General features: G+C 45.2%; 1 long non-coding RNA gene across 17 annotated transcripts in view; it reads left to right on the plus strand.

The window, feature by feature from the left end:
* LOC130158068 (uncharacterized) overlaps nucleotides 1–13548 on the plus strand; it is a 99782-nt gene that overhangs the window by 56463 nt on the left and 29771 nt on the right. For all 17 annotated transcript variants that reach the window (XR_008825152.1, XR_008825151.1, XR_008825150.1 and 14 more), the window contains 2 exons: nucleotides 4949–5124; nucleotides 6186–6327. This is a non-coding gene — a long non-coding RNA (uncharacterized LOC130158068). The remainder of the gene's footprint in view (nucleotides 1–4948; nucleotides 5125–6185; nucleotides 6328–13548) is intronic.

Here is a 13548-nt window from a genome sequence, read left to right on the forward strand (position 1 = left end):
ATGTTCAAATTACTGCGTTAAAGAAGGTGCACAGCTCGCTGTAGTGTACCCTGTGACCAGCACATTACAGTGGGTAACGAACCAGCATCCAGAGGCTCCAGGTTTCATGGTGCAGGAGGAGAAAGTTAAGGCTCTTCCCAGCCAGACCCCCCAGTGCTCCAGTGTTTACCATTGTGTTGGCCTGGCCTTTTGGCGGTGTGCATGTGTGGCGTGTGGGCCCGTAGTCATGCTTGCGTGACTCTGTGCCTGGGTTTCCTTTGCAGTAAAGCTGCAGCACAAGTGAGAGGATACCCATATCTCTTTCTGAAGTGGCAACCAACTGTACTGGTGTCTTAGATGTTCTGCAGGAGCCTTTCAGGGACTGGTGTCCTCACACAGTGCCTGGTCTATAACACGTTGAAGTCAGTGAGCGTGAGTGGCCTTTGAACAAGCTGGTATAGCTGCTGTCCCGATGCACAGTGTGCTGCTGAAACACACGGCTCTTCCTCTGCACAGGGAATGGGGGAAGGTGCCATTCAGCCCTGGAGAACTGACAGAGTTCTTGGGAAGGGTCCCATTTCTAGGAGGAGTGTGACAGCTGAGAGGTCACAAAGGGGTGGCAGTACAGGAGCACAGGAACCATGAAGCTGAGGGGTCCCCAAAGCCTCTTTGCTTGCTCTCCTGATCTGTGTGTATTGTGGATTCTGTGGGTCTGCAGGCCAGCCATACAGGAGGACTCCATTCTTAGCTACACTTGCCTCTGTGCCTGAGGCCAGCAACCGAAGTGGTGTCTAGGGGGATTTCATGGATCCAGCTTTACAGGAATGAAAGGAAGTTAGAGACAGTGTCTCTGTTCTTCCAGCTCACACTTTGAGTGAGAAAGAAAAGGGGCAAGTAAAGCATGCTGCATTGCACCAGGTCCATTTTCAGGTGAGCACTAGCCATAAAAACGATTGTTATTTCAAGAACTGTGCGAAGTTGAACTGGTTTAACTAAAGACATGTTCTGTAAGTTGACTTTACTAAGCTGGTTCAAAATCCTCATCCTATCTTGCCCTGAGTTGATATTGAGCTGTCTCAAGATAATGCTCACCGAGAATAACTTTAAGCTAAAATCATAGCCTGATCTAAATATGTCTATGCTGATCTTTATGCCAGTTGAATAGTTAGTTTTAGTTTAAGAACCAGTGATTGGCACAGCTTGTGGCCAGAGGCTATGATCTGTCTGTCTGTGGGCAGAGATGTTACGGTTTGATCTAACGAAGTCTGATGATTTCCATAAATTAATCTGATATACAGAAGAAGCCACCAAAGAACTCTGAAGACCAGCAAACTCTCACACAGATGAGGTCCCAAAAAATGCTGTTGGGATTTCTGTCCCAAAGGGTTGCAGCTCTTTCTAGCAATGTTGTTTTGTTTGTAATACTGTTCTGTGACATCCAAGTGTTTTAACACTGCAAGTATCAACTGGGGGTAAAACACCTGCTTTTATTTTTGAGCAGGAAATCAGTGGGCAAGAAGGAAGGACTGGATTTCAGAGGAATGGAAAGGCCCTCAGAGACTGATAGAGCTGTCTTGGAGGTAAAGAAGAAGTTGTGATGTCTTGGAGATACCGTAGAAGCAGGCAGAGGGTGGCCTTAACTTGCCAAAATTCAGTGTGTTTGCATTTGTCCCACTGTCACATCTCTAGGCTGTAAGGAGAGCTGAAGTGTGTCTGCAGGGGAGTTTTGCAAGGGAATCAGTTACATCAGGTGTTCAGACTGCACAGTAATTAAACTGCAGCAGTAAAGAAGTTAAGAAAAGGTGAAGTTTAGTAGCTGTCTGCTTCCTTTTAGCAGACATGTATCTTCAGAAGCCACTGCTTTGGCATCCAGAAAAAAGTTTCCCAGCAATCTCACTTAGGTAGCATGGATAATCTTTCTGCATATGCTCCCTTACATAAAACACAAAGTTCCCTTCTCCTAAGCAGACTTGTTTGAGTCAAGGACTGTCTCTGAGACTACAAAAATCACATCCAGCACCATAAAGACCTGATCTTTTTTATTATTATTATTGTTGCAAATAACAATGTGAACATCCAGCCATGCTGGCAGTGCAGCACTCTAACATAGAGAGAAAAGGGAGGCCATTTACCTGACTTCAGAGCTGATTTTTGAGTGTTACTGTGAATGACATGCTCAGAAGCCAAGGAGAAACGTCATGCTCCAAACCCACCTACTAATATGTAATAATAAAATTATTTCTTCCTTTTAAATTTTAATGCAAAAGAATGCACATTTTGCATTACATTGTATTACATACACACATACATAAATGAAAATGTATTAAAAGTGCTAGGCTATAGGTACCAATCCATGATTCTGTTAGGCTTCAAAATAGAAATGCTTTGAGTTAGCTTTTAATTTCTATTCCAAGTCTTTTCTAAATTCCATAGAAGTTTCCCATAAAAGGGCTTTGTTTTCAGCTGTGGTGCCACTTTCCCTGAGAGCATGGTGAAGGGGATGGTTAGTTATGCCATCATACTGAGTTGGTCATGTTAGCAGATTCTTTTCTAAAAAGAGGTGTCAGATTATTCAGCCAGATGAAGTAATCTAGTTGGCAGGAGAGTGACTTAATTCAATAAGCAGAATTTTAAAAACACTGTGGTTCTTTGTTTAACAGCCAGATTTTGCAAAATTAGCTCCAGCTCTGAAATAATTTCTCTCCCCACCCTCCCCGTTCTATTCCCCTTCCAGCTTGCATGTCACCACCTTTCCTTACTGCCTTGTTTTGTCTGGTGCCAGTTGGTGCTGGAGTCGTTCTGCATGTCTCCTGTGGTGATCCACTCAGCCCAGAGTCAAGTCGAGGCACTCACGCTCTGGATTTAAGCTCAGGGAGTGAGGCGGCTGAAAAGGATGCAGGTATCTCAGTGTCCAGTACTGCTGTCCCACTGTGCAAGCCCCACGCAGTAATTCCCTTCTCTCTGGAGGGAGTGCCAGGTGTCTAATATAAATCCTCAGTGGGAATGTGTGACTTGTGCAGGCAGATGAGAAAGGTCGAGCTAAATCTATCTATAGACAGGGCTGAGCAGGGAGGACCTGCATCCCTGCAGTACTGGGAAGGAAGGCTTACACCCGCAGCACCTGCTGGATGTTACACAGGGGAACTGCTGTAAAGGGTCTAGTTCAGTTACCGCGAGCAATGAGCACACTTTGACCTGTTGTCGCTGTCATGCTGTCAGCACCAGTGACCAGCAAAACCTAGTGGAAGTTAAAAACACGCAGGACCTGCAAAGAAGACCTTTGCAAGGAAAGAGAAACTATCTGTGCTGTAGTCCTAAGCCTGCTACACTGCTGCTCCTTGCTCCCAAGCAGTGGGCAGTTACTGGTAGGGGTAGGATGGCTCAACCACTCTTCAGCTGCTCAGAGATGGTGCTTCTTAACCTTTTCTCTCTCTTTTTTTTGTTTTGTTTTTGTGTGTAGGTGTGTGTCTTTCCAGAGTGCTGTTTGTTTGTGCACTGACCAGGTTAGAGGTTGTGCATTTCCTATCACCAGCAGCCCTAGAGGGTTTTTTCAGACATTTCTTCCCTTTTCCTTGCCTATGCTCTTCTTCATACCTTTTCTACTTTGAGAAAAGCATTGCTGTTGCCTGGTGGATTCCTCTTTAGTGGGGAAGACCACTTTGATCTGTATTACTTGAAACCACGCAAAGTTTGCTCCAAAGCATGTCCTGCAGGGAAGGGGCTCTGAGAATCCTGATCATAACTGGCAAGGCCTGAATCTCCCAGACATTTTCCTTCCACCATGCTCTGCTGGCTTTCTTCTCCTGCAGTCTGTGTCCAGCAGCAACAGGTGGGGGAAGGCAAGAGATGGTGAGGGAAGGTAGTGTACAAATACTGTTCCATACTGGACATCCCTGCATGGTGGGCAGCTCCCCGGGGGCAGCAGCTGCCTGCTCCAGGTCTCCAGTGCAAACCTGCCTATGAGACACATCCCAGGACAGCACCGGGGAAGGTGGGGGGACGGTACAGACCCCTGCACTGTCTGGGAGGGGACTTGGCTCCGGGACCACTCTCACAGCTGTTCTTCCTCTGAATTCATCTCTTTGTCTTGCTTTTCCTGCCCTAGTGGAAAGCAGAAAGGGATCAGGACAGACAGAAGGGAATCTTGCTGGTGCTGCCTGTGCTCTCCAGAATGGCAGGGGATAGCAGCATGCACATCTCTGCTGTGTTTGAGTTCACAAACCAGGAGAGCTGGAGGAAGTTAAAAATGTTCTGCCAGGTCAAGTTTCTTTGGAGGACACCTGGAGGAAGCAAGATGAACAGTCAGGCTGAGGGCAGGGGTGGACCGGCAGCAATGTGCAGAGCCAGAGCGAAGCACCCTGTGCCCTGCAGCAGCCTCAGTCCCTTTGCCAGCTGCACCTGAGCTGCTCCATCATCTCAGGGAGGAGGCAGCCAGCCAGGCTCAGTTGCATCTGAAGGAAAGCACCTTGAGGTGGTCCTGTAGACTTTTTTTCAGATCGATGAGTGATGCAAACTAACACTCCTGAAGTCGTATTAATGGAAAATGCCAATTTTTCTATTAGCTCTTGTTACAGAACATGCAGAGATCAGTCGTTCGGAAATAACACTGGCTTACAATGAGAAGTACATGAATGTCTTATTTACATGGTGCCAAGTTTTGCCACCGTTTTTACTGAGTGAGCCATTTTCCTGCCCGAATGTGGTACCATTGACTGCAAATATGGCAGAGAGCCTGGCTGATGGAGGATGAAGGTACACTGTGAGCATTGTTCCTGTCTCAGTCTGGCAGCTCTGCTGTTAGGATTTGCATTGGCCATCCACAAATCCTTTGCTTTCTTTATCAAATTTACCTTCATAACCTTAAACAAGTGCAGATGCGACTGAAATTTTAGGGAAAACTGCACTACAAATGTTATGCCTTTCCTTGTCTACTATCACCATTTGATTCATCCTTTTCTTTCAATTTCAGATCTGCTGTTTTCTGGTTGGAGTGCTCTTTATAGTCTGCATTATAAGAAGACCCATACGTGAAGAAAGGAAGAAAGAAGTAAATGCAAAACAAACTACAGGCATGGCCATTAATTCTTCTGAGTAAAGAATGGCTTGTCTTCTTCAAGCATCTAGACCTGGTGCAGAATATGTGAGGTAAAAATAGAAAGCAGAGTACTAAAACAAAGAGGGAGTAATGATTATCACAGGGGACTTGGTGACCTAAATATAGACAGATCTGCCCCTCTCCAGTGACTTAGAGTAACGGAGAGTATTCTGCAGCCAGCGTGATTTGGCCAATACCCAAAATATAACACAGAGATCTAACAGTAGGGATTGCAGCTAGAAAATGTGGCATTCTCTTTGGCACAGCTGTCATATTATACTAAGCCAGTTACTTCCATTTAATCCAAATTAATACTCTCTCTTTCCACTCTGAGCCAGCTTGTCTGGTCAGCAGTAATTCTGAGGGGTCTGCTGCTGCTTTCCCCATGGGAGCCCTCTGACTTCAGGCAGCCTGGTCCTTTGTGCTCCTTCCATGAGGGAGCAGCTGAAATAATGAATGAAATGTTACTGATGATAAAAAGAACTCCTGGCATCCACCCCAGCAGAAGAAATCAATGTATCATTCATTAAAGCTATCCATACTTGCACAGGAAACACATGCTTGCCAAATGGTGCCAGTTCAGGGTTGCCATCAGAGGGAGAGGTCTGCCCCTGCTAAATACAGGCTCCTGCCCTGCCTGCCAAAACTGTCCCAGCCCCTGAGCTGCCCCAAGGGTGCTTGCTCATCTCCAGTGCAGCGTGGGAGAGATGCCACTGGACCTCTTCCAGCTTGGGCCGCATTTTGACCCCAAGCCACTAAGTAGTGTAGAAAATGTATATATTTTGTGGGAAGGAGGGATGCAAGCTGAAATCTAGTGTCTAGATGCCATGGTGTTTTAGGTAGCACTGATACTCAGACATTTTATTCCCAGCATTGTTCAAATTGTGTGATTTACTACAGTTTGCAAATACACACAGTAACCAGAAGTTATTAAATGTAGCTGATTTTAAAGGACAATGTGTCTTTCACAAATTATATATATATTATACAAATGTTGCAAACGTTACACCATATATTTTACAGTTTTAGACTGCTGTTAATGGGGACAAACAACATGTTTGTAATCTGAGAATACTGAAATGGTTTGGTCTCTATTTTTTTCTAATTACAGAATTTCATGCTTACTCAAAAAAGATCTCTGTGTGCATGTTGTGAAATCCTTCATTGCAAACACAAGAGCAAGATAAATGGAGTTGGAGTGGATCTTCACTTGCATCAAGAAATAAAAGCAGACAAGAAGGGAAGAGAGTATGGTATGTCAAACAGCAATTTTTTAATGATGCAGAAAGGACTAGTTAAAAGATGTTGTGTTTGCAGTTCAATAGAGAAAACTGGGTCTATGTCTGTGGTGAATAGTTATAATATTAGAAATAATTAGAATTAACACACTTTTTCATATTTTTTTAAATAACATGTATTTCTGTGGAATGGTACAAATGCAGGATAATGCTGGGAGTATTGAGCAGTATGCGGTGCATGGATGGGTGATTTCTTCTGCCCACAACTTGTAGCCATACCCATCAGGGCACAAGTCACAGCTGGCAAGTGTGCCACATTGTGCATTACTCTCGCTCAGGGGACACTCCGTCTTGCACAAACCTAGTTCAGCCAGGGTTTTCCCATCCCACTCACTGCGGAAGGCTGGTGAGTCTTCCTGCAGCTGCAAAGGGTGCTGTGTGGCGTGCAGACATCCATTTTCACCGGTGCTCCCTGCTAAAGCCAGGCAGCAAAAGTGAGGGGAGAAGGTAAGCTGACTGCAGCAGTATGTGGCAAGTCCCCATGTCAGTGACAAATGAGGAGAGTCCAGTTTGGTAAGTGTTCCTTGAGCTGCCCTCTTATTAGCAACAGCTGAATATCTTTAGCATTCCCCCAGCCCAGGAGCACTCGGTCCCTCTCCTTGGAACCCACCTGTTGACAGAAACACCCTGAAAACATCTTGTTCTGTCTCAGGCTCTCCCACCTGCAGCCTCTTTGTGGAGTCCAGCCGTTCTGGCTCATCCACCATTTATTTTGGCACTGAGGGATCTTCCCAGCCCACACAAAGTGCACAGCTTTGTGACTGGCGGGTTTTGTGCTGCAGCAGCATGTCTTGCTGTGACTATTGTGTGGGGCAATATGGGTCAACCATATGTTGGTATCTGTAGCATTATGCAAGTGTTTGTGTCTATGCAAGCTACCTAATTGTGTTCCTTAAATGTCTCAAATGGGGGTTCTCAGAAGTTGTCTTTGAGCTAATGCTCAGTGCGATAACCAGCCCATGTCCAGGGAGCAGCTTAGCTGCATGTGCCACTGAGCAGCCCAGCTGATGCCTGTGGTGCAAAAGGGGCATGGGGGCAGGCACAGCTCTGAAACTCCGTGAATCTTGGTGTCTGCGCCTGCTGTGGAGATGTTTGAGGAGGATCTTCCCTCAGGAGAACTGTGTTTCACCAGGTGAGCAAGAGGACCCATCTCCACTTCAGCTGTGAGCCAAGGAGCAGCAAATCAGTAAGCTGAATAACAAACCTCCAAAACTAGTTTTTTTCTGTTTGAGAGTTCCAGAAGAATGTGAAACTGGCACTCCTCAGCTAAGTGCAGCATGGATCTCACCATGCAGGTCAGCACTGGTGGCTGAGGAATAGAAGTTGGTAGATGGAGCTAAGCCTTTTGAAAGGCTTCAAAGGTAATCCATTGATCTACTGATTATTGTCCAGATTTTCTACCGAGCAACCTCTTGGGAACCGCATTTGTGTAATTGTTTCTGTTCCTTTATGGTCTGCAAAATATTGGGAATAGCAAATACTTTCCAGAAGATTGGAAATGTTTTTGAGATCTGATGCCTCTTCTGGAAATCTTTGAAATAGTCCGCAAGAATGTGGTTCAAGTGATACAGTCAGGCCCAAGTACTTCAGTTCTCAAGTGCCTTCCCCTGAGGAGCTGATGATGACAGCTACTAGAGACACTGTTGGACTGGATGAACCTCAGACAAATCTTATGTCCCTATGTCTTCGACGGCATCTAAAGCCTGAGGCAGTCTGTGTTCTCCAGAAGAGCTCGATACAGAGAAGTCACTTTCATCATCTTGATTTGTGCAGTATTTTCCCTGTAGGTGCAGATCCTTGTGAAATAATGACAGCTTGCAAAAGTTGCTTGTCATGGAAGCGCTAGAAATAATCCACAGACCTCAGTAGTCTGATGCCACAGGCAGGAGGAGTAAGGAGCAGTGCACTGCTACGCTTCATCTTGATTTGCAGTTTTTAGTATTTGCCCCCAAAGGACATTCTTGAGCTTTTCCAGTCATTTTGCCTCTGACAGCTACTCCAAAAGCAACAAATACATCTAGCAAGCACCCAAATGCCCTGAAAACCAGTGAGTTTTTTCTTCACCCCAGACCTGGAGCAACTCTGATGTATAAATGCTGGTTTTTCTGGATTTGATCAGGTGTGTGGCAGATGACTACTTTGCCCAGTATGGCTCATAGAATGCCTTAATGACTCTGCACCCAGGAAGAGCAGCAACAATAGGTTTGGAAGACAAGAAGTGACTTGTGTTCAGCACTTAGCCACACAGATAGGAGCCAGCATTTGTCACCTGGAGGATGCAGAAAGCCACGGAAACTTCACAGGAGGGCTGTCAGTGTTCCTTGTTCTTCAGAGGTCCCTCAGCGGTATCCCCAAAGAAAACATGGTGAAACAAGTAGTTTTAATTCTCAAGCAATAGCATGGTGCCACTGAAGAGCAGATTTCTCCCAGCCTTGACTCTGCTCTTGCATTTTCTCTGTCTAAGCCAACAGTGTCCGTCACCTTGCCCTGCTCTGCCCTTGCTCTGCTGATGAGGGACTTTGTCCCAGCATGTGGTTAACTCCCATTGTTCCCTGGAAGCACATGCCTGCGGGGACTTGGTTACTCTGACCACTATCAGTCCTTGCTGGACACTACATTCCTTTAGGATAAAGCTTTAGAAGGGCTTTTGTGCAAGCGGTCAAGGAGGCAAACAGCTCTGACAGCCCCAAGAGCCCAGCATCGCTCAGCCTAATGCAGACATGCTGTGCTGAGGCTGTGACTGCTTTCCTTTTCTTTACTACCTTGTGAGTGCATTTTGCAACTTCTTTTTTGTTAATTCTTGCAAAAGCTCTCCTTCGTCTCCCAAGCTGAATGGCACAGGAGTTTGAGCTAAATCTTTAAATGGGGTATGGAGTTTTTCTGACATTTATGTATTTTAAACACAGTTTTAAGTCTTTGGGTGGAATGCACCACTATGTTGGGGACAGTGAGTCGGAAGCAGTGACTGGGACTGAATGGGGCAAGGCTTTCCTCCCTAGGAGGACATGGATCCCCATAGCAGCAGACACAGGGGAGGTGGGCACCCTTGCCTGTCACCTTTCTGGAGGGCCAGGTGGATGATCCCACATGCCCCAGAGCCCGTGCCCACAGGGATGGAGTCTGCAGGGCAGAAAGGATTTGTGCCCAGTTAGGGTCCCATGCACAGTGGGAAGCGGAGCTCAGCTCTCAGCAGCTGTTTCTGGCGCAGGGCACAGAGCTTGGCTCTTCTTAGGTGAACTGCAGCAGCCCAAAGCGCTCACCTGTGCAGCTGTACTGGGGATTAGCATTAAATGCACTTGCATTACATTAAAATTACTTTCTCAAATGTATATATGGCAGTTTTCATGTTTTTCTTAACTAAGATGAGCCCATTTCAGTATATACCTGCCCATTCATATGCGTCTCTCCACCCATATATCTGACCGCGACCGCCATTATATTTGGGTCTGTATAATGATCATTGTCCAGAGTCTGGAAATACTTTTGCACATTCAGAGTTATGTGCAGGGAAGAAATCCTGTGCAGTGCAAACTCTGCATAACCTTTGTAAGTGTTTGGAGCCCCAGTAAAGAATTTGGGATTGGGGATTGGTATTGCATTCCTAAGAGGACAAACCAGGGCCTTGTTGTGCAAGCTTTTGCAATCTAAAAAAGCCTTTGCTTTAATGAATTTACAGACTAAGTGGCATTGTCCTGTTCTTCATTACAAGTTGTTTTTCAGAAAACAAGTCCAGTTCATTAAACAGAAATCTCTCCTAAAATAGAATTTTTATGTAGCAAAGTCCCTCTGTGCTTCCATTCTTAATATAAAACAAATTTATTTACTTCTGTAGTTGAAATTGCACCGTTTAAAAGGAGAACATAAACATTCTTTAGTTTTGTTTGATGTTCTTTATCTAGTTTTGTATGAAGGTTGGGATTATTTGACCATCTTGTGGGTGTAAGACTTACCAGTTCATTTAAATCAGTGCTGTAGTTTCTTATCACAAAGTTAGCAATAATACCCAAATTTACAGGGCCTGGAAGGAAAAGCTGCACTGTGAACCCATCTACAATGCTTGACGTAGGAGAAATTACACAGAAGCAACCACAGATGGCCAGGTTCACTCACAGGCTCTCCTGTTTGTCTGTGTGTGTCCAGGATGATTTTTAGATTGTCTTTCGTATCATGATGCAAACAAAAAGTAAGCCTTTTTTTTTTGCAAAAGCTTGGAAGTAACTTAGAAGTTTAAGAATCTACTGAGAAGTGTATTTGAAAATCTCAGCCATTCTCAGGGCAACAGTGAGCAATACAAATTATGCACAAGCAGGTGACTTGTGAAGACGGGCATCTCAGAGAGAAAACATAGAAGGAAACCATGCAGGGATATGGGGCAGGCAGATTCAGGGGACCCGTGAGTTAGAGACTTTTACAAAACCATCTTGTTCTTTTCCTGGTTTCGGTGGGCTTTCATTTAACAAAGAAAGTAGCTGGAAAAATTACCCAGAACTATTTGACCTTCAAAAAGGCCTCGAAGACACTATTACCTGATGTTCACTGAACTGGTTCACATGGTTCCTGCTCTAAATGATTTTCTAGGTTCACCCATGTGTGAAAAGGGGTCTGATTATACGGAGGGCAAATGAGAAAAGAAACTTCAGGATGGAGAGAAATATGCAAGGAATTTTACTGGTTATATTTGCTTTAAGGAAAGGAAAGGGCAAATAAATGTAGCCAACTAAAAGTAGCTTTTTAGCTTTGAACTTGAGAAGAAGGTAACACAGGAGAGATCTGAGGTATCAACAGCACTCAATATAAGCTGTTTCATGGAGTTAGGTAGGAATTGTGGAGTACATCATACTTGGCTTTCTTAGCCAGGTGACAAATTCCCTTCCCCCCCCCCCCCCCGCCCCGGCCAAGTACAACAAAAAACCCAAGTACAACAAAAATATAACAGAAATCCTGTTTTCCCCCAGTGCCTTTTCTTCCCTTCTGCCCTTGGGTGTCCTGCACACAGGAGATCACTCGGCTGTCCGGCCACCAGTGTTCATGCCAGGGTCCAGCCGTGCCCTCTCTGCAGAGTTTCAGCTCTTTCCACTGCATGCCTCTGACACTGGAACAAAGCAACTGAGTTATCTAGGGCTGCAATCTCTATTAAGCTTTAGGGAAAATACTTTTTAAAGAAAATTAATTCCATAGTTGGCATGAAAGTGCCTCTACCATGCACTCTCTTTAGTGGAAGGTATAACCAGGTGCACATAAAAGTACGACTTCAATAGTTTAATATTGGCAGAGACACAAAGCAGCATTTTACATGCTTCCCCTCTGCTCTGGACTGCCAGCAGAATTGCATGGGTATGCAGGGAGAGATGGGCCTTCATACCGCGTGGAAACAGCAACACCTGAAAACTTGAAGATTTCCTGAAAATAGGGAGTTGGATTTCCTTCTTTGATGAGACAGCACAGTGCACAATAGGAAGTCTATTTGTATGGAAGAAAATTATTTTAAATAATCTTGAAACTTAAAGACAATCATGAACAAAAGCAAGTAGTCAGTACCCCTTTTGTCTGCATTATCTAACAACAGGTGCAAATTCTGTGAGACAGGGTAGAAAGACATCAACATGATAACTGGATGGCTGAGACAGGTTTTAATTATTTGATCAAGTATCTGTGTGTGGGGATAAAGAATAATTCAGATTTCACATTTGAAGTAGTGGCTTGAAAATTGAAACTCTAAATCCAGACAGGTAGCAAGCAGAATATATGAATACTTCAGTCTTTCAATCTTGTGTTCTAAAATAGCAGTAACCTCCAGTATCCATGGGGCATCATAGCCTGTGCTGCCTGACAAGTCCTTTGAAGGCAGATTTTGGCTGTCCCCCGCTGTGGTCTGCAGTGCGTAGCTGATTTATGGTTGATATCTTTCTCTTTGGGGATTTTAACTCAAAAATCTCCAGGCTGGTGGCCCTGCCTGTGATGCCGATACCCAGTGGCAGCGATGGTCCAGTGATGCTGTGGCACGCAGCACTCGGTGGAGCTCCTCCAGCCAGAGCCTGCATGCTGCACAGCCGCTCACCTTGGCATGGAGGCATGACTGGAGCGAGCCAGATGTGAGGCTTTGAGGCCTTTCAGGCAGAGGCTTAGTGAGATCGCTGCTTGCTGGTCACTGGGCAAAAGGAGGTTGCGTGGAGGCTGAGGCATCACCTCCAGGAGGCAATTCATGGCTTTGAATGATGCCCCCATGGGAAGCAGGAGTCGGTGGTGGCAGGTGGGCGGAGACATGGTGAATTGTGGAGCAGGTATCTGAGCACAACTATCCTGGATTGCTGGAACTGTTGCACCTTTCTTGTTGACATGCGATTGTTCCACTTGGTGCTACATGGGGTCTACATGCCAAGTTTAACTTTGGATCCAAAGCAATAGACTCACATTGCCACAGTTTTGGGACTCTGGAAATGTTCTGTTGTTTTTCAGCATAAGCTTGTGAACTTGGAATAAAATTGTCCTTTGGGGACAAAACAAAACTGATGAAAAATAAGTGCTAATGTAAGGTCTGAAGGCTGAGGCAGTCTCAAAGCACTGCTCTTTCATCCGTTTGTTTTCCATCAAGTTCATGAGCAATCCTGAGTAGGATTTGCCTCAGTTGAGGGAGGCAGAAAAAAATTGTATGCTATGAATAAAAGAACCCTGAATAAGAAGACTTTTCAAAAAGCCATTTCTTTTCCTAGACAAGACGCCTAGATCGAAAGGGAATGTTGATTCAGGAAAGCACTCAAGCACATGGTTACAGGAGTTCCCAGACTCCCTCCAAAAGCAGCTCCACTGGAAGCCCAGTTTAGTTTCAGCTCATCACAGCATAAATATGGGATGATGTAGAATTCATCAGGCTCATGTCTCCTCCTTTTGGAGGCTGAACAGTGTGCACACATCCATGTTCCTTAGTGTATGCCCGTTGTGGCAGTTTGCCTGTTCCTTAAATTTATGTGTTCATCTTGGTCTACACCAAGTGCACTAAGCTCTGCCAAGCCTACGGCAGCTAGCTGTGGGCCACAGATGGATACCTCAACTTACAGGAGAGACTGTGTAAAAGTTTTCAGCCTTCCTGCCATGCCTGCTGCTTGTTAACAGCTGATCCTGAAAAGGAGCTGACATAAGGGCACCAAGGAGCGTGGCTTTACAGAGATGCAGTTCCTG

The sequence above is a fragment of the Falco biarmicus genome, chromosome 13 (genome assembly GCF_023638135.1).
Source record: "Falco biarmicus isolate bFalBia1 chromosome 13, bFalBia1.pri, whole genome shotgun sequence".
Lineage (NCBI taxonomy): Eukaryota > Metazoa > Chordata > Aves > Falconiformes > Falconidae > Falco > Falco biarmicus.